The sequence below is a fragment of the Canis lupus genome, chromosome 31, assembly GCF_003254725.2.
Source record: "Canis lupus dingo isolate Sandy chromosome 31, ASM325472v2, whole genome shotgun sequence".
In the NCBI taxonomy this organism is placed as follows: Eukaryota; Metazoa; Chordata; class Mammalia; order Carnivora; family Canidae; genus Canis; species Canis lupus.
Window position 1 is genome coordinate 31310836 of NC_064273.1, and position 19729 is coordinate 31330564.

At 45.2% G+C, this 19729-nt stretch overlaps 1 protein-coding gene across 4 annotated transcripts in view; it reads right to left on the reverse strand.

Annotated features, from left to right (window-relative positions):
* Positions 1-19729, reverse strand: part of CLDN14 (claudin 14) — a 59181-nt gene that overhangs the window by 27178 nt on the left and 12274 nt on the right. For 3 of the 4 annotated variants that reach the window (XM_049104648.1, XM_049104649.1, XM_025449823.3), the window contains exon 2: positions 7228-7365. The gene's annotated coding sequence lies outside the window, so the exon portion shown is untranslated. Of the gene's footprint in view, positions 1-7227; positions 7366-9138; positions 9316-19729 lie in introns of all 4 variants that reach the window. The other variant, XM_035709364.2, reaches the window with a different exon arrangement.

Below are 19729 nucleotides of genomic sequence, written 5' to 3' on the forward strand. Positions count from 1 at the left end.
AATAAAAAGCTAAAGGCCAGCACAGTGCTACATTGTTTCATTTAACTCACACAAAACTCTATGTGAAAGTATTATTAGATCCCATTTAATAATGAGAAAACAAATTCAGAGAAGTTAAGTGAGTGGCCCAAGGTGACCAAGCTCCTAAATGGAGACCAGGGCTTAGAACTCAGTGCCATGTTTTCTCAGTGATGGGAGCGCTCTCTGCCTGGTGATGACCTACCCCGGCCTGAATCTTGTTTCTTTGCTTTGAAGAAGGAGAAAACAAGTTTGGCTGAGGGCTGAAAGATTTCACCTAAGGCTAGCCCCTATTTGCATTTATGTGCCCAGTTTATATCAGCAAAATGAAAAGTGAGGAAATTTACCGGTCTACACTGATTCTTTTTGTAATTCTGTCCATATAATTCTTTTCGTAAACCTGAAAGGCCTGATTGGGATTCACTAGTGTGAGTGACAGGCACAGTTCAAGACCCAATCAAAGCATAATCAGGACCTTTGGGATATGGCCACTGTCATCTGATCCAGGGAGGACCGTACTCAAAGATGTAGGTGTTGGGTGGAATCTGGTACACTTGAGGCTGATACTAGCAAACTGAACTGCAACCTATGGATTTTAGGTAATGGCCCAAACACTCCACATCTCCCACTTGACCATCTCCTTCATACTCTTTCCCTTCCGTATTTCCCGCAGTGTTGGCATGGGCTCAGCTCTCCTGCTCCATACCCAAGTGTAGCCTTTGAGAGCCATGGTGACTGCTGGCTCTATTAACCTCTCTTCCCAGCAGCCTGGGCCTGAATTAGAGGACCCATGTTTCTCTCTACTTCAAGGGACACACAGCAGGCTTCCAGCCAGCTCTCGGTCCTGGGTAAGGGCTGATCTTCATAGAATGAGGAATATTGAAATGAGAATAGTTTAGGATTATATTACTCAGCTGCGAAAAGACACTAGATAAAGAAGGAGTTCTATAAATTTAAAAAGCCTGGTAATTAATGAAATCCAAGGACCCCAAAAGGGGCTAAGCTATTGTTGAAATGTGAATCCCATGTCTGGACCTTGTACACAACAGTTTATAGACACTGGACCGGGCAGGCTAGAAGGGGTTAATGGTCCTATTCTGCTGTGTCTGTGCCAGGAAACACCATCTTGATTTTTTTTTTTTTTTGGTAATGAGCTAAAAGCAGTAAAAATAAACCACCATGGGTAACAGTAAGTACTTACTACCCTATCAGCAGCCGCATTATGTGTTTCATGTTTGCAGATGTGAATTCCAGTAGCCACAAAAGCTGAAGTTGGTGCTATTATCCTAATTTTGCAGAGTGGGGAAACAACAGATTTGACGAGTTCAGTAACTTGCACAAGATTACAAAGTTAGCAAGTGGTAGGACCCAGAAATGAATGGGGTCCTTTCTTCTCCACACTGTCTCCCATGAAATACTATTCTTCTCCCCACTGTGATCTGATGTGGTATCACATTCTACTACTGCACTAGCCAGGTCAAGAGCAATTATGCCATCCTGGCAGTATGCTGAGGGGTCAGTCCTGGAATTAGCAGGGTTCACCCTCAGCCAAGAAAATAATATTCCAAGGAAATGGTATCTTAGATTTTTTCCCCCTTGGTGGATAGACATTACTTGGGAGGGTTATGGTATGTTAAAGATATATTACTGTGACATCTTGTAAATTTTATAGCCACTGTCTTACACTTCACTGGCATTCCTGATCTCATTGTGGTATTCACTTCAAATAATATTGTGTGGACAAATGTGTAAGAATCAAAAGCAAGTTGTAGACTTTTTGATGATACACTAAATGATGATGTCTTTAGGAATGGATTTTTTCCTCAAATACCAGGGTTTTAAAGTTCTCCATGATTCCTCTTATAAGGAGTTTCTTTGCATTCATAATTATAATTGTTACAAGAAAAAAGAGTTGTTTACTCTTTGTAACACTGAATATTTCCCAACTATTAAAAAAATATATAATTTTGAACACATCTGACTTGAATGAAGGAAAAAGTTCTCAGTCAACACATTAGAACTTAAAAGTTCGGAAGCTTTCAAAAATTCTTCATGTGTGGGCTCCACTCCTAGGCCAATTAGGTTAGATCTCTGAGAAGTGTGATCTGGTTAGTTAAAATTTAGAAAATTCTGCAGGTGATTCTAACATGTAGCCAGTGTTGAGAACTACTGGGTCTAGAGAATAATGGATTTTTCAATTTAGGGAGTTAGATCTTGATTAGTATCAATGCATTAATGTATCATAAAGGAGAAAGACCTACATTATACCTCACAATGAAGAGTTTTGAATATAATGCAATTAAAATATATCCAATGAATATAATACATTCAATGAGTCAATAAGTCACAGATACAATTCAATAAATATTACTGAAAGAATGAATGAACATCCTACAAAGTTTCGTATGGAAAATAATATCTTGGAGAAACTAAGATAATTGTAAGAAGTACCAGTGATAAAGAAAAACTTTTAATTAAACTATGATAGGCCATGTATTATGAGCTACACTCCAATTTCAAAAATGTTCAAAACAAGGAGAAATAGATTTTATAATTGAAGTACATATTACTAATGTCCACTAGATGTCGCTGTAATCTGCTGCTTCAGGTTTCAAAGGCAATCTCAAAACCAATTTTCTCCAAGTATTTAAAATTGTAATAGTCCACCTCTTTTAAAGACAAAAGACTTAGAATTATCATATTTTGAGGAATTGCTTATATTAAGACCTACCCGAAGTACCTCATACTGTGTAAAATTATTTAAAATGTGAATTGAAAAGTTTGAATGGCTTGATAGAAGAGGTGCGATTGCTTCCCTTTCATCCACAGCCCTAGATTTCATATTTCTCTTGTTTTTAGTGAGTTACAGAGAAAAGACAGTCATAACAGGGCTTATGTTTGACTTAAATCAAGTAAAACATAAAATCCGAAGGAAAGAAAACGATGTCTTCTAGTTTGAAGGCAGCAGATGGTAGCCCCTTGCACACACAAGTTACTGCTTGCCGTGACAAGAATGGCTGGGTGAACAGGGGGAACCAGGATCAATGGGACTGGGCCCTGAGAGTAAACTTATGCTCAGTGTCAATCCTGGTAATTGACTCAAGGCCTCTGTGGCTGAAAACCTGGATGACTTCCCCTCTGGGGTGAGAATCACCCTCCCAGTAAAATAATAGAGGCTTTGGGACAAAAGGAACCTCGCAGAAGCTTCTAGAGAAGTGCATAGAGCAGTGCTACTCAAACTGTTCCAGATCTCCAATGAGATGAGAATGGAAATTAAGTACTTAGAAATACTTTTATAGCAACATAAAAAGTCAGTCTATGTCTGTGAAATATAATAAGAAGAAATTGAACTTGAATTTTGTGTGTATTTTTTATTTCATTTCTCTAGTAATTCAGTATTTCTAGTATTTTACAAAAGTACTGGTTCACAACTAATGGGAAATTTTTAAAAAGTAGTCTTTCACCCCAAATAGCTTGGGAAGTACTGCAGAAAGCCCACCTTGAGCTGCAGAGGAGGGAACCCCAGGATGATGACCCTATTAAATACCTTAATAATTTCCTAGTGGACAACATAGGTCAAAAAGGGCTGAAGAACAGGTGCACCTTGATTCTGAAGCATAGGATGACTGGAAAGGTAAAAGAAAATCCTAACAACAGCATACCTCAGGGATCCCCAGCCTCTGAGCGCACAGCTGGCAGCTCACCCCAGAACCCCACCAGCTCTGCAAGGCTCAGAGACCCCTCACCATCACCCCTAAGCTGCTCCCCCCCTTGCCCAATGCACACACACAACAAATCGACCTTGGGATGAGAGGAACTCGGGGGGCCACAGTGAAAAGAAAATACAAAACCTCTCAGAATTGCTCAAATCTTATATATTCGGGTTCACAAGAGAAATGCAGAGAGAAATGCATAGACTTCTTCCTGGCTTGACCCAGCCTAAATCAGCTGGCTTTGATGGAAATGAGGCTTAAAGCAGCTTTTCCATGTATGGATGGTTTTCCATGTATGGATAACTGGGTTGGCAATTTTGCTTCTCTAAAAAAAAAAAAAAAAAAAAAAAAAAGCCCTGTTGCATTATCATACCATTGGTGTCTTTTTTTAGAAAGCAAATTGGAATACCTATCAAAATGTGAATTGTGAATAGTCTTTAACCCAGCAGTTTGCCTGCTAGAAATTCATCCTACAGGTATCCTCTTACAGCAAGGAAAGGCACGCATAATACAATATCTAACACTCATTGGTTCTTTGTGTGAGGAATAAAACTAGATGAAACCAAAATGGCCTTCAATGAGAGTAGTTAGTCGATGGCACCCCACACAGTAGAAGAGAATACACCATTAAAAGGTTCAGTGTTCCTCTAGGTAGTCATGTGGAAAGAGTTCCAAGACCCAATTTAAAGTAAAGAAGCCAGTTGAGTACAATGGGTACAGTGTGATCATATTTGTGTAAAACAAGAAGCATATGCGTTTTGATCATGCAGAGAGCCCTTCTGGAAGCTGTATAAGAATCTGTTCACAGTGGTTACCTCTGGGAAGTGAAGCTAAGGGTCAAGACGAAAGAGAAGGACTTTTGTATCTGACATCACACACTACTGTTTTCTTTTTTAAGTAAAGAAAAGTATTAATGTAACGTAGAACAAGGTGCCTATTACAGAGAATCGAGAGCTATAAGAAAAGGCAGCAAATATCAGCCAAAGATATAACATGAAACAAGAAGTTGCACAAAAAGTCAATCATGCTGCAAAGGTCAAGAGACATCGACCAAGGGGAAAACACAACTCCTAGATCGCTGTCACCCATGGCTGGGGAATATTTTTAGTCACAGGCAATTATCAGCTGCAGGAGACCCTATAAAACCCAGTGGAACATGTGGCAGGGGATCTGAGACTTCCAGGGATCATGGTCATCACGAGGTAAAGGAGTCAAGAGACAACAGCCTTAGTATTTAATTACGCTGTGGACACAGAATGGGAGGAAAGGAGATTGGGGTTAGGTAGTTAAATAAAACAGGGTTGCCTGGCCCTGCTTCACAAACAGAGGGAGTATCTTGGCTACCCAAAGTGCTGTTAACTTCTACAAATGAGGCATACACATTTCCTGTTTAATTCTATCCTGCACAGTGCCAATTCACCGTGATACCACCGGTCTCAGAAATAACTTTCTTAAAAGGTGTATGTGATTACTCTATTTATATAGGTATATAGTCTCGACCAAGGAGAGTTGCGGAGGGAGGCTCCCTGTCCACCTGGGACCTTCAGCACAACACACTGCACTACAAGCCCTCGTGGCTAAAGAGCCTTTTCAGTGCTATGTGAAGCTGAGTGCGTTCAGCAACACACGCTGCTTACTCTGCTTTGGATTTTCTCTAGGCCACTTATCTCATATTCTAGGGAGCAGAGTTGACGCCTTGTTGCAGGTCAAGTGTGTTGAAGTGAGCATTCAGGAGGTGCCTCAAAGAGACCAAGGAAGAATATGATGCTGGGTGTCAAAACGCCAGTTTCCAGGCAGCGAGGGTTGCCTTCATGGAAATGGTGAACAGGACGCTGGGGGTGAAGATGAGAGAGAGACACACGGGACAGGATGGATTAAAGGTACTTTGCAATTGCAAGGAGCATCATAAGCAGCACTGCACCCCCGGGAGACAAGGCCCGCGGGCCGGAGAGGGGATGTCAAGGCAGAAGCCGGAATCAAGCTCATGATGCTCTGAGGAGCAAGTCTCTCCAGCTTCTACCCACCTGCTGTGTCATGGCCCATCTGATGCTATGATGGGGAGTTGGCGGGGCTGGCGGGGCAGGGTCAGGTGGGCACGCGGCCACCCCTCCCCATGCCCACCCCCAGCAACACTTGGGCGCTCAGGCCTCCCCCTGCATTTGGAAGGAGCCCACAAGTCCTGTTAGCCAGGGTGGACCAGCTGCACATCTGCCCCAGCCCCGAAAACATCAGCAGGAGCAGAGACAATAGTCTTTTGCAGAACGGCCCTCGGGGGAAGCAGCTGTGCTGGGGATGGGGAAGGATACTTGGATAGGGACCGCAGGGAGGGGCCCCCACGGGTGCCCTCAATTGCAGGGGCTTTTGCTTTGCTCAGAGGGGGCTGCAGATCGGAGGCCAGAGATGAAGTCTCCGAGCGAGCGAGCGAGCGAGCAGAATGGAGAGGCTGAAGCTGCCCCCCCAAGGGCCCTTCTTCCTGCTGGGCCCTTCCTTTATTTATTCAGAGCACTCAGCCTTTCCGTTGAGTAAATACTGAACAAATACTGTAAAACCACCGTTTAAACAGTGTGGAATTATGAGCCTGTCTCCACCCGCACTGACCGCAGCGCTCCCGGGCCTGCGGGTGGGGATGGACGCGCGGGCGCCTGGCGAGGCGGGCACTTCCGGCGCCGCCATCTTGCCGGCGGTGCTCATGTGCCGAAGGAACCGGAAGCCGCGCTCAGACCGGAAGTCACGTGGCCAGCGTGACTTTGGCGTGAGGTAGGAGAAGGGCGGATGGCTGGGTAGGGAGCTTTTGCCTCGCGAGGTAGGAGCCGGGATGAGAGGGAGGTTTTTAGGCCCAGAGAAGGGGCGCTGTGGTGTGGTCTGAGGGTCTCCCGGGAAGGCGGGAAATATGCGGAGAGGCAGAGGCAGCGCTGCCTCTGTGACGACGCTGACGCGTTCTCTCACAACCGCGGAGCCCGGAGGTGGTTCCCTCGAGGGAAGCGGTAGGCGCCCCGGTAGAGGCCTTGGCTGTGGAGCGACACCTGAGGAAGTGTGTTCACCAGCCTCCTGCTCCCGCTGCCGCTGCCGGAGGGAGAGAGATTCAGGGCCCTGCGTGCATGCGACGTGCCTCCTCCCTGGGGGCTCAGCGGAGCCACCGACGATGACGTCAACACCCAGAACCCAGGTAAAGCCAGAGCTCGGTCGTGCTCCTCAGATGTGGTGGGCACAGCTCCCGCTCAGGTCCCCCGAGCACCGAGCACCACCACCACCGAGCACCACCACCACCGAGCACCGATTTTGTCCAGGACACTCTTCCCACCCCACACCAGCCAGACTGGAAAAACCGGAAAAGCAAAGGGAGCTGCCCTCAGAGGCAGCCGTGGCTATTTTCTTTCCTTGGGACCAGTTCAGTTTTAACTAGAAACTGGAATAATAATTACAGTGATACATGTTTACAGGTTTTAACTAATTGATCCCTTGGAGTCCTCTTCTGGGGCGAAAGCATTCTACCCACCTCATACATCAGGAAAACAAGAGGCCATATGGTTGCGCTGGGCTGGGTGGTCGCTGGTGTCAGTAGGAGAGTGGAGACGTGGGTGTCAACAGTTCTTGACTTCTTGGCCCGTGTCCAGGCTGCTGGGCCTCGCAGCCCCTAGGAAGGGCAACACATTGAGGAATTGAGGTGGACCAGACCATAAACCATCAGGAGCGATTGGCTCTCGTTAGGGCCCCTGCCTGTGCCTGTTTCTCTTGGAAAGACAGGCGTGGAGAGGAGGACAGCGCGTTTCTTCAGGAGTGTTTTGCCCATCTTTAATTACCAGTTAAAACAAAAACATTCTGTAGAGAAAACCCTTACGTTGCTGTGAAGGTTTCATCTTTCCCTTTTGAATTCCAGGGTCTGCAGCCACATAATCTAATGTTGGCCTGAAAAAATATTTGTCTGCAGAAACACTCGCATGAGGTGTTGGGAAGACCAGCTCCAGGACACTGAGGTGGAGCCCCTACGGTAGCCCCCAGCCAGATCCCCTCAAATCAGGCCCTGACCTATTTATTCTAAATCCTCTTCACCCTTTGTAACAAGTGGTATCTAGAGCGTCTCCTGATTGTATCTTCTTTATCTGCCAGCAATAGTTTTCTCGACAAATTTAGGTGAGATGGTGGGTGTAGGTGAGGGGTGAAGGGCCACAAAGGTCTTCAATGATCATGACTGTTTCAAGGTCAGGGAGGTGGTAGAAACACAGGGAGGCAGGTTGGGGATTCTCCAACCGCGACAGATGAAGACACACACAGAGGCATGCAAGTCAGCAAAGAAATGTAGGCTGGATTCCCAGAGAGAGACAACTGCTTGTGTTTTTTATAAGTGAGCAGGAGGGTCACGTACAATCCTTTCAGAGTGTAACAAGGCCGATTACCAGCCCTATGTGGAAGCATAGCCTTGCCATCTCAATAGATTCTCCCTCTGAACCCATAATAGGCCTTTACTTAGTCTTGATCCCATGTTATCTGGTGGTGGTGTTGTCCAGTGTTTCATACATGAAATGCCCGATTTCCCCCAACCACTTGTAGGCTTTTGAGTAGTAGGGACCAGGGTTTTCATAATCAATATTAATTAAAATGACTGATCAAAAAGTTTTCCCTAGTGTATTATCAGCTGAGGGACATAAACTAATTTCAGTTTCATTCCTATTGCTTGATTTCCTTTCATCGTTCCAAGTTTCCTGTTAAGGCCCAAACTTTGAGAGTCTTCCCAATGCAAAGAGCACATCTGGGAGGCATGTGTTTCACTCTTTACTTTTTCACAATGGTAATTTTTTCGGCTACTACAGGAAGCTCGTGGATTCAGAAGTACAAGGAGCCCCACCAAGTCCTAAGATGATATCCATTGATGCTATCAGCAGGTCTGAATGCCAACATCTGCTTAAAGAATGACTGCCCTGAGAGGTTCATTTGATTGGTCTGTTTGCAGGTGATAACCTCATATTGAAGTAATTTTTCCCCACCAAAGGGTCTAGGATAGGTTCAGTTGTAATCTATTTTATGTAGTTGTGACTGTCTTAAGAAACCTGGAAAGGGTTATTAAGAGTGTATATCTAGGCAAATGGATAACTTTTCCAGCTCAACAGTCTGTGAACACCATTAGTAGCCCTTGAAATGGTTCTCCAGGAAGTGTGGGCTGTTAATAACTCTGCCCTGATGCTCCAATGTGAGCTGAACAATGAGATAATGTATAACTTTGCAAGTAGCCCAAGTGCTCTGAATTGACGACCTGTTCAGGGAGACTGAGATGTTGTGCCATCTTATACCCCCAGAAAGTGCTGCCAAAGGAACAGTGGACAATTATCAACTCTCCCTTGGTAGTAGATTGATTTGTCACTCTTGTTGGTAGACAAAAGAATGACAAATTGACAAACTATGATGCTTGTACCTTTACTGGTTCAGAGAAGGGCTCCTTGTCGGACCATCAGAAGTGCTAAGACAACTCATGTGGCAAGAGAGAGAATTATTCCATCAATAGCTGTTAATTGACTTTCACTTTGTAGAAAATATAGTAAGTGCTTGGACGTAGAAAGAAAAATATGCCCTCAGGATGTTCATGCTCCAGCTAGGGAGATAAAGCACAAGATTGAAAAGCTACTTAAAATACAAGGCAATGGAATACCTACCCTTTGGGATAATAATTCAGTCATTACAATTAATGAAATGCATCTAGAAGTACTGAGGGCTAAGTGGGGAAAGGCCAGTAGCAGAACAAGATACCATCTATTTTAAAAATGAAAGGAAAGCACCTATGTGTGTATGAACATATGTTTATATGCAAATGCATAAAGGAGTTAGGAAGAGGACACACCAAAATAGACAGAAGTTCCTTCTGGGGAGGGAAACGGGATTGGGGGAGGGCAGTGAAAGACAATTTTCTTATTTCTCCTCCACATACTTCTGAATTGAGTAAATTATTTAGAACAAAAAATATATACTTCTCATGTAAAGAAGGAAAAGAGTGAAAGTATAACAGCAAGTACATGATAAACACCAAGGGGTGACCCCAAAGGTTAATGTGGTGGTCTTGTAAACTCTGCAACTGCCCCCCCCCACCCCTTCTCCTTGTCTTCAGAGTCCTGCTTTGCTCAGGAATGGGTGCATGTCTCCAGAGATACCTGAAAAAGACAAAATAATGGCGGTTCCATTCCTCTGCAGGGATTCCTTGAGCTTGATCATTTGATACAATCAGGGCCAGTGAGATTTAAAGAGATGCCTAGGAGGTTGCTGGTGAAGCTTCTCTGCTCTTGAAGAGAGGAGCAAAAAAGATAAAGCACTTCTTCCTTCTACTGGATATTGCAGCGTCTGGATGTGAGTATTGGCAGGTGGCAGCCACCTTGTGCCTTAGGGAGCTACCCCAGAGACCAAGCCAGACACTGAAAATGCTGGTAGAAAGATGGAGAAACCTGAGTCCTTGGAAACATTATTGAGCCACTGAATCAGCTGACCCAGAGCTGCTCTGCCTCAGGACTTCTGCTCCAGTGAGAGAACACATTTTTCTTGTTGTTGAGGTGGGATTATCAGTTACTTACAGCCCAGTGCAGCCTGATGGACATATCAGTCAGCAGGAGTCCTGTCTGAAACCTCAAGCCCCTTGGTCACATCTGAGGGGACCTTTGGGTCCTCAGCACCATGGCTCCTGGGCACTAGAACATACTCCAGAATGGAGAAGGGGTCATGAACCCTTTGGCTGGGAGGAGACAGAGAGACACATTCCCCTGGCTTGTCAGTGTGTGAGCAGGGCTGCAAGTGTGAGGTGGGAGGATACCAGACAAGTAGATCCATGGTGTGTCCCTGGGGTGTTTGATACAAGTTCCTAACAGAGGCAGGAGTGGCACTTGGGAGGCCAAAAAGAGCCATCTCACCAAAGGGTGGGAGTGAGTGTGGGGTTGGGACAGTGGCTGCCCTGCACAGGACTGCAGCTTTGCAGAGCCTAGGCCAGGCAGCAGTGGGGTCAAGCAGGCTGGGCAGGGCTCACATCAGTGGACACTGGGGAAGAGGCAGGAAAGGGTCGGAGTTGGCTGACTGCAGGTGTTCCCAGAATCCCCCACAAATTTCCCTGGAAGTGATGATGATCTTGACTGGTTTGTAGAGGGGTCTACCTGCATTAAAACCCAGCGCCCAAACTGCTATTGACTTAAAATGTTTTAAACTAGGATAATTCCTTGCAGTGTATTGAGGCTGGGCCCCTGAAGGGAGGGCAGGGAAATGAAGTCTTACTTATTGTGGTTGCTTGAGAGACAGAGACAAAGAGAGAAAGAGAAGGATGATTTCTAGTCCTAAACACCCACCCGGGGGGTGGCTAGTTTCGACTTGGGCTCTGAACACCAGACCTGGAGGTATCTGTTTCTTTTCCCAGTCTCACCTCCAGCTTGAAATCAATCACCCTGCTCACTTCTTGGAGTGAAGTCAAGGAAGGCTTACTGTTAAATCACAAACTCTGAGGGGGGATGGTAAAAAAACCCAGCCCCCTGCTTTCAGACTGCTCTGTGGAACTCTAAAATGACGTGACTGTGCCCCGGCAGCCCCAAAAGCTCAATGCCAATCTCATTAAAACATTTTCCCACTCCCCTCCTAGTAGGATAGCTATCATGTATATAATTATGTATATAATATATCTAAAGGAAAAAACCCAGTAACTGTTGCTGAGCATGTAGAGAAAGTGGAACCCTTGGGCATTACTGGGAGGGAATGCAAAGTGGTGCAGCCTCTTTGGAAAATGCCATGGAGATTCCTCAAAAAATTAAACATAGAATTACTATCATATGACCCAACGATTCCACTCCTAAATGTATACCCCCCAAATTGAAAGCAGGTATTCAGACAGACATTCGTATTCCCATGTTCACAGTAGCGTTATCCATAATAGCCAAAAGGTTGGAGCAACTCAGATATCCAAGGATGAATGAACGGATAAACAAAATCTGTATAAACACATACAATAGAACACTATTGAGTCTTTAAAAGGAATGAAGTTCTAATACATGGGAAAACCTCGAAACATTACGAGAACTGGGCCTCGAGGACGAACTGCATGATTCCACATATATGAGGCATTCAGAGGGGTCAAATTCATAGAGATAGAACATGAAATAGTGGCTGCCAGGAGCTGGAGAGGGAGGAGTAGGGAGTTAGTGTTTAATGGGGAAAGGGTTTCTGTTTGGTACAGTGAAAGAGTCCAGATAAAGATGGTGGTGATGGTTGCACAACAGTATGAATGTACTCAGTGTCACTGAATTCTGCACTTAAAAAAATGGTTAACATGGTAAATTTTATGTTACATATATTTTACTGCAATTTTAAAAATTAAAAGAATTCTAATAATTGAATAAAAACATCATCAGCATTCAGATACTTGAAAATATACTGATTATACATTGGGGACCATCTGTGTGTTAAATTGGGCTTCCTTCTTGCCTTCTCTTTGTGCCCTCTGGAATTAGGCTTCTCCCAGCATTTCTCTGAGGGAGTTCACATTTATTACAAATATGCCAGTGGTTAGGAAGTTTGTATCTCCTGCACTAATCTTTTAGAAATGCAGACTTAACTCTTCTCCACTCAGATAAAATTGTGGGAGCATAGCTGTGACCTGCTCTAGTCACAGCAGCAGAGCCAGTTGTATAAAAACACCTGTGATATGACAATCACAATATTATATCTGTCACGTATTTAAGTTTCTGATGCATCATATGTGGCTCTTATATTTATAAATAAGAATATCAACTACTATTAGGTATTGTTAGTGCTCTGCTTTGGAACAGAAACTCCTCTCTCTTCTTCCAAGCATTGGGCAGTTTAATCAAAGAGCATCTTAACAGCCATATGGAACTTTCCCTTGAGTATCATATTCATCAAACCCTACAAATGTTATCTATCCATTTGAACTCATAAAATAAAATTTTACTAATAGAATACTATGTTTCTTTCGAACGGGATTTCTATAAGATTTGAATTCCAAAGAGTTTCTGCTGAGAGAAAAGGTTTGAAAAGCACTGTATTTGCTTAAATCTCACTCGGTTCAATTTGATAAACATTCATGGAAGCCTTTGTTCAATTATTAGCTGAGCACACGATAAACTTGTGGGGGATGAAAAGTAAGAGAGTTCAATTCGAAATGCCTACAATATAGAAATGGTTTATATATTTTAAGTGGTTGGAAAGCTTCAATAGAATAATATTTCATGACACATGAAGAAATATATGGAATTCAAATTTTAGTGTCCACAAATAAAATTTTATTGGGACACAGTCACATTCATTCACTTTTGTATTGTCCTTGCTGGTTTTGTCCTGCCACTGCAGAATTGGTAGTTGTGACAGAGACTATGTCGTCCCAAAGCCTAAAATATTTACTGTCTGGTCCTTTACAGAACAAGTTTGCCAACTCCTGGATTAGACAATGACTATATCAAGTAAAGTCTGAATATCAGGACCTGAGAAGCCCACCAATAATCTTGATGTTGCTAGCATGGGGGAACTTTACTGCAGAGGCAGTAAATCTGGATCAGTGGTTCTCCAGCTTGGGTAGAACCAGACCCCCCCAATGAGATATCCAGAAGCATGTGGACACAACTTTTGTTATTATAATAATGGTGATACCATGGGTGTAATGTGGGCAGAGACTCCGGACTTTAAACACCCGACGGTGTAGGACAGACCTGCATAGAATTGTTCTACCCCTAAACATCCATGGCATATGCATTGGTAAACCAGATAGTCACTGTGATGGATAATCTTACGTGTTGACATGATTGGCCACAGTGACTGGATATTTGATCAAACGTTAGTCTTTGAACTTTGAGTAAAGCAGATTTATGCTACATAATATGGATGGGCCTCATCCAATTACTTGAAGGCTTTAATAAAATAAAATCTGACCTCCCTGAACAAGAAGGAATTTTACTTGCAGATGGGCACTGGATTCAAACTGTGCAACTCTTCAGAAAGTAAGATGTGGAAATCTGTTACATCTGTTCTCATCTCCTCCTGTCCTTCTTTACTACAACAGAAACCTTTTATCCAGACACCCTTTCCTGCTACCAGAGAAGGAAACCGGCTGATGTTGATGCCATTGGCCAGAGTGGCTTCTCCATTGCTTCCTACCACTCAGTTCGGAGCTTTCCCAAGAGAGAATTCACGGAGTACAGAGTCACAGGAGGACATGTGATTCAACGCAAGAGCCACAGACATCAGAGATAATGTTTCAGAATCCTGGAGCTGCTGTAACAATCACCACAAACTAAGTGGCTTAAACAATGGAAGTGTACTCTCACAGTGCTGGAGGCTGCAGGTCTGAAATCAAGGTGTTGGTAGGGCCATACTCCTTCTAAAGCCTCTCAGAGAGGGCCCATTCTTGCCTCTTCTGGGGCTTGTCATGCTCATCTGTAATCCCTGGCACTCCTTGGTTTGTAGACACAACACTCCACTCCGAGTCTGTCTTTATATGGCCATCTTCCCTCTGTGTGTCTGTGTGTTCAAATTTCCCTCTCCTTAAAAGGATGCCAGTCAATGGATTAATCCTAATCCTAATACTCAGTTATTACCTCATCTCAACTCCGTTACATCTGCAAAAAAAACCCTACTTTCAAATAAAGCCACATTCACAGCTATCAGGGGTTAAGATTTGAGCATCCTTGGGTGGGGGGGGGGCACAATTCCACCCACCACAGATGCAGACTCCATACTTCTATCAATCTACCAGAAGCCACAAAGACCCTACATAGAACATCTCTTTCTGAGGCCTGTGAAACCCCACCCTCCAGCAATGTGTGCATGAGAATAGAAAAGAAGTCATCCACTTTCATTAGACGCCTGGCAGAAGGGAGCTAGTAGCTAGCGTGCCCTCCTTTTACCTCTCCCCATGGAGCAGCCTCGCTGTTCTGCAGAGTGGCTCTCATGGGCCACGACGGAAGGCTGGGCACTGAAGCCTGGGCAGCTGCTCACTTAAATTCCTGAGCCACACAGAGCAAGCAGCCCGGAGTGACAGTGACTTGGGGGATGGCCAGACTTGCTCGAAAAGCTGTCATTTCAGAAAGGAAGGGAAAAAAATCCTTTTTTTTTTTTTTTAAATCGCTGAAAGTCAAAGATTTAAAAACTTGGCTATGACCATGAAATGTCTGAAGTAGAGCTGGTCTGTAAAGATAAGTCTCTTAAACCAGCAGGCATTCCAACAGGCCGTTGGCAGCAGCTGAGCTACCATTGGCTTGCTTGGAAGAAGCGTGGAATCACATGGCCCTTGCTGGTTCCGGAGCAGGGGCATAGAGAGGAGGAAGGAGAAAAAAGGTAGGGAGTGGATGGAAACATTTTCTAAAGGTGGTTTCGTCCTCTCCCGGGGCTTCCTGATGCTCAGGAGAGGAGAGTTTAGGGACCTGCCGAATATCTATCTAATACGGAAAAACAGCCTCAGACATACCATCTTGTAACTGGAGCCACACAAACCTCTACTTCTGAATGTTCCCATGGCAAAGACACAGATTTTCACAACATTCCAAGAAAATCCTGAAATTGAGTCCTGTAGATGGCTTGGAATTTTTTTGGCCAGGGAAATAATATTCCACGCATCAGAGGTGCATCTGTGTGGGCAGATGTCTTGCAACCAATGGAGAGAGCCCCAAAGCTGGTGGTCACTGCTGGGGGTGGGGGTTGGAATGCAGGCAGGAGAGCAAAGTGCCTCTGCTGCAGAGATACTGCTGGGCTGGGTGATGCCAGAGATGGGGAGCAACAGGGTAAGGATTCAGGAATGTATTTCTCTTCCCCATCCCCACTCCTTGCTTCTCAATGGAAATGGCAGCATTGTCATGATTTCCCAACTAAAAATCATGGAGAATATTTAGTGTCTTATGCATGAAGGCCAGTGGCCAGTATTATGCCCGTAGGCATTGGAATTTTATATCAACAGCAAAATCTCATCTAAAAAAAAACTTGTATATCAAATCATTATAGGAAATTTATTCATGTCATAACTTTAAAAATAAAGACCTGGTCCTCCCAGCAGAATCTTTGCACCCCTCATTATGGATTAAACTGATGCCCAAACTGAGAAAGTGGCAGGCTCACTGGCACCTATGCTTATTATAAAATCCATCTTCTTTTCATGTCCAATATAATCAAGGCAGCCACACCCCACACTCAGCCAATCTGGCCTTTCTTTCCCCAATTCCAGACCCCACTTTATGTGAGAATATATATAATCACCCTGGTGGGCTTGGAGCCTGTCTTGAAATAAAACATCAGAACCACAGGGGAGAGACTCAAACCCAAATTGTGCATCCTGACTTGGCACACATATCCTTCCTTGTCTTCACTTGTTAATTTGGGGAGGCACTGAGAGCTCCCCAGGATGGGCGAGGGTTTTGCAAACATTCCTGCCCCAAGCCCTGCAAAGGCCTGACGACCAGAGCCCAGAGCTCTCCTGGCTCCTACCCTAGCCCCTCTGGAGACAGAAGGACAGCCCTGCCCATTCAGGCTGCCTCCATTCTCACAAACTCCATGCAACAGCATCTGGAGGACAATGTGATATATGGCGTCTTTTCAGAGAACAGGATGCAGATGCGCGGGGGAGGGTAACCCGAGAACAGTGCAAGAAGATGCTTCTGTCCCCGGAGTTCAACGCATAAATTACAAACCACAATTTCAAATTGGAAGGGAAGTATTGACATTTCTCTCTTTCCCAAACTTTGGCCTTTGTGCTCAAGGTAAGTTCAAGAGGAGTGAAGCTTTTACCAGAGACAACTTCTTCCCATCCTGTGTCAATCATCTGCTGGGTCCTCCACAAGCAGTGTGTCTGTCTTAGTGACAAGGTCATGCACTGTGCCCCCACTGCCCTGACACTGGCCAGCCACAGAAACCTCCCATCCAAGTACTAACCAGGCCCAACCCCACTTAGCCTCTGAGATTAGACTAGATCGGGTGCGTTCAGGGTGGCATAGCCGTAGACCAGGCATGGAAACCTAGTGTTGATGCATGGTCTTTTCTGGGAGCAGAAGGAATTTGGTAAGGGAAGGGGAGAGGTTGAGATGGTAGGCACAGAGGGAGGCGGACATCCATATCATTACAGATACATAGCCTGAGACCAGCCAGGGCATTCAGCTGGACCATTCCCATTCTGTCCAGAAACACTCACTGTCCTGAATGGACACTGTTCTTAGCCCATGCTTCTACCCTCCTGGCTACAGGGAGCAGGGAATATGAGCTTGAATATACCCAGAAGTCTCAGAGACAGAGGGCTACAGGCTCTGTCACCCTTTGTGTGTATTTGTCTCTCTAATTGTACAGAACAAACAGACCGCTTCAAAGGGGTTGGTTTCCTGCCCATCATGTCATGGCTGTCCCAGGTTCTAGAAAACACTGATCCTTCTCTTGAAATTTCATTTGGATACAAATAAATGGGGTGCGTGTGTGACAAATGGGACAGGCTAAATTGTTGAGATGATCTCTATTCACCTAAACTTTTGCAAACAAGTAATTGCACTCAGGCCTTAAACTCTGGATTTGGGAATTTTCCCACTTAGGTGGAAAGTGGATTAGGCCCCATCCTATATGACTGACAATGGAGCAGTAACGTTACAGAATGAGGAGACACGTGACCTCAGTGCCAGGCCTGACTGCCCTCTACAAGCACAAGGAACTCTCTTGTAGATTCATCTCCTGCAGCAGGGTGGGTGGCTGGCCACGTCAATCTGCCCTGAATTTTAACCTGCATGAGGGAAACAGGGAGTCAGTTACACTGAAAAATTAGGCTCCCCTCCCTGCAGACGAGGCTTCACATAACCCTGGTGGACCTTCTCATGACCCAGGAGAATGGTCAGTATGGGTGCCATGCGATAGCCAGGATTATATATCCAGACACTGTTGGACGTGGGCCCACTAAGGCAAATGCAGCCATTTGGTGTTCAAATGTTACATTCAGACACAGCCACTTTCCAGTAGGACCAGCAGGCACTTGTTAGGAGAAACAGGGCCCATGTAGATATGTCCTGCCCTTTGCCCTCAGCACCAGGCCATGGTATACAGTGGTACTGGCACTGGGACCAGGGTGAGTGAGGGTCCAGAGATGCACATCTTTTCTCAGGTCATTCTGGGTGCAGGCTGGGATGCAATGCACAGATGCAAAGTGCTTTCTGCTTGGCCCTCCCTCCACTACTGGGCCACTGTGACTCTCACCTTCGGAATTCTGGGCTCTTTGAGAGCCTCTCTTCTGATGCCCATGGAAGCTGCTCTGTGGACCTTTACACAGCTGAGGAGACCCTCCACCTGCACACAGATGCTCTGTGAAATATGCCAGCCAATTACGTCCCATGGAGAATAAAGGCAGGGTTGGCCAGACCACTCAACAATCAATTACACATTGACTTCCTAGTCAAGGCCCAATCCTGTGACCTCAAGAGAAATATAAGACAGAGACCCTATGTTCAAGAAAGTGTAGTCATGCATGGAGCCAGAACTGAAGAGCACAGAATGAGAAGATGTCAGTCTGCTGGAATGTGTGGAAGGAGGTGAACCGTGTGCTGTGTCTTGAGAGATGAAGTCTTTGAGGCTAACAGTAGGGAGAACGAGAAGGTTCTGTGCTGGGGAGCACCATCGTGATTAGGGAGGGAGCAAGAGGATGGTGAGAAGCCCGCAGGCCAAGATAGGGAATGCCGGTGACCACAGAGGAAACTGCATGGGGCTGGAGGGATCAGGGAGCCCTGGCTAAGGGGAGCTTTGGAAACTGGGCAGAGGCTTCACATGGTGACTTTCTGACCAGGGGAATGAAGGGTGGCCACACGTGAGATGTTTGGAGCAAGATGACCTCTTGCATGAGGTGAAGCACTGTGGATAAGATCTGACCCACCAGCTACACTGCTGTCCTGCATGTGGAAGGTCAGACTTTCAAAATGGTGCTGAGAAGCCATAGGTACCATCACTTGCCTTATGGAGGATTGTCTGCTGCTAAAGGGTTATTGCATCTTTAAAACATGAGCTGGAGCCCCTCGCCTGGCACACTACACTTCCACTGTGGGCTCCCAAAGCATGGCCTCTGGGCCAGAGGGAAGCATATCACGAGGGGAAAAGTTACCTGTATTTTGGCCAATTCAGCCTCTCCCTTCTGACCTTTTCTCCATCAGTGCGTCCTTCTCCTCAGGCACCCAAAAGCCTTATATTCTTTCCCTCTTCCCAGAATAATAGATTTCAGAGTTGGAAGGAACTTACAGAAGGATCACCTAGTCCATGGGTCAGTAAACATTTACTGTAATGGGCCAGACAGTAAATATTTTAGGTTTTGCTGGCCATCTAGTCTCTGTCACAACTGTTCAACTCTGCTGTTATAGTGTGAAAGTAGCCATGACAAAGAGGAAGTGAATGGCATGGTTGTGTCCCCATAAAGCTTTATTTATAAAAACAGGCAGAGGGCCAGGTCTGGCCCATAGATCATGGTTTGTCAATCCCTGACCTAGTGTTTGGCATTTTCATTTTACAGATGGTTAAGCTGAACCCAGAGGAATGAACTGACTCAACCAAAGACTCAGAGAACTGAGAGTCAGTCCAGTAGGACCTGTTGGGATGTTTGTGTTTTCGCTGAGGTAGAGAAAATAAAAAACAGATCGACTTTTTTTTTTAATGTATTCATTCAAATAAACTAACATCCTGCCAGGCAACTACCAGCTCTTCACACTCATGAGGTTGGCTCGGGCAATAATACCTGAGACAAATTTCCCTCCAGTTTAATGATAACTAACCTTCCATCACCTGCTGAGTGGCACCATCCATTTTGCTACTAAGGTCTGCCATCTGTTGTGTGTGAGAATCTCAGCAGAGACAGGCCCCTTCTCTGTATGGCGGGGCCAATATGCCTACTCCTGAGATGGGATTTTAATGGGTGAAACCTCAGCTCTGAGGACCACTGGAGAAGCGCTGGTTTCCCCAGAGTTTTGGTCATGCACCCAATAAGAGCCTCCCGCTATTGTCACTGTCAACAATAAGAACTGTGCATTCCAAAT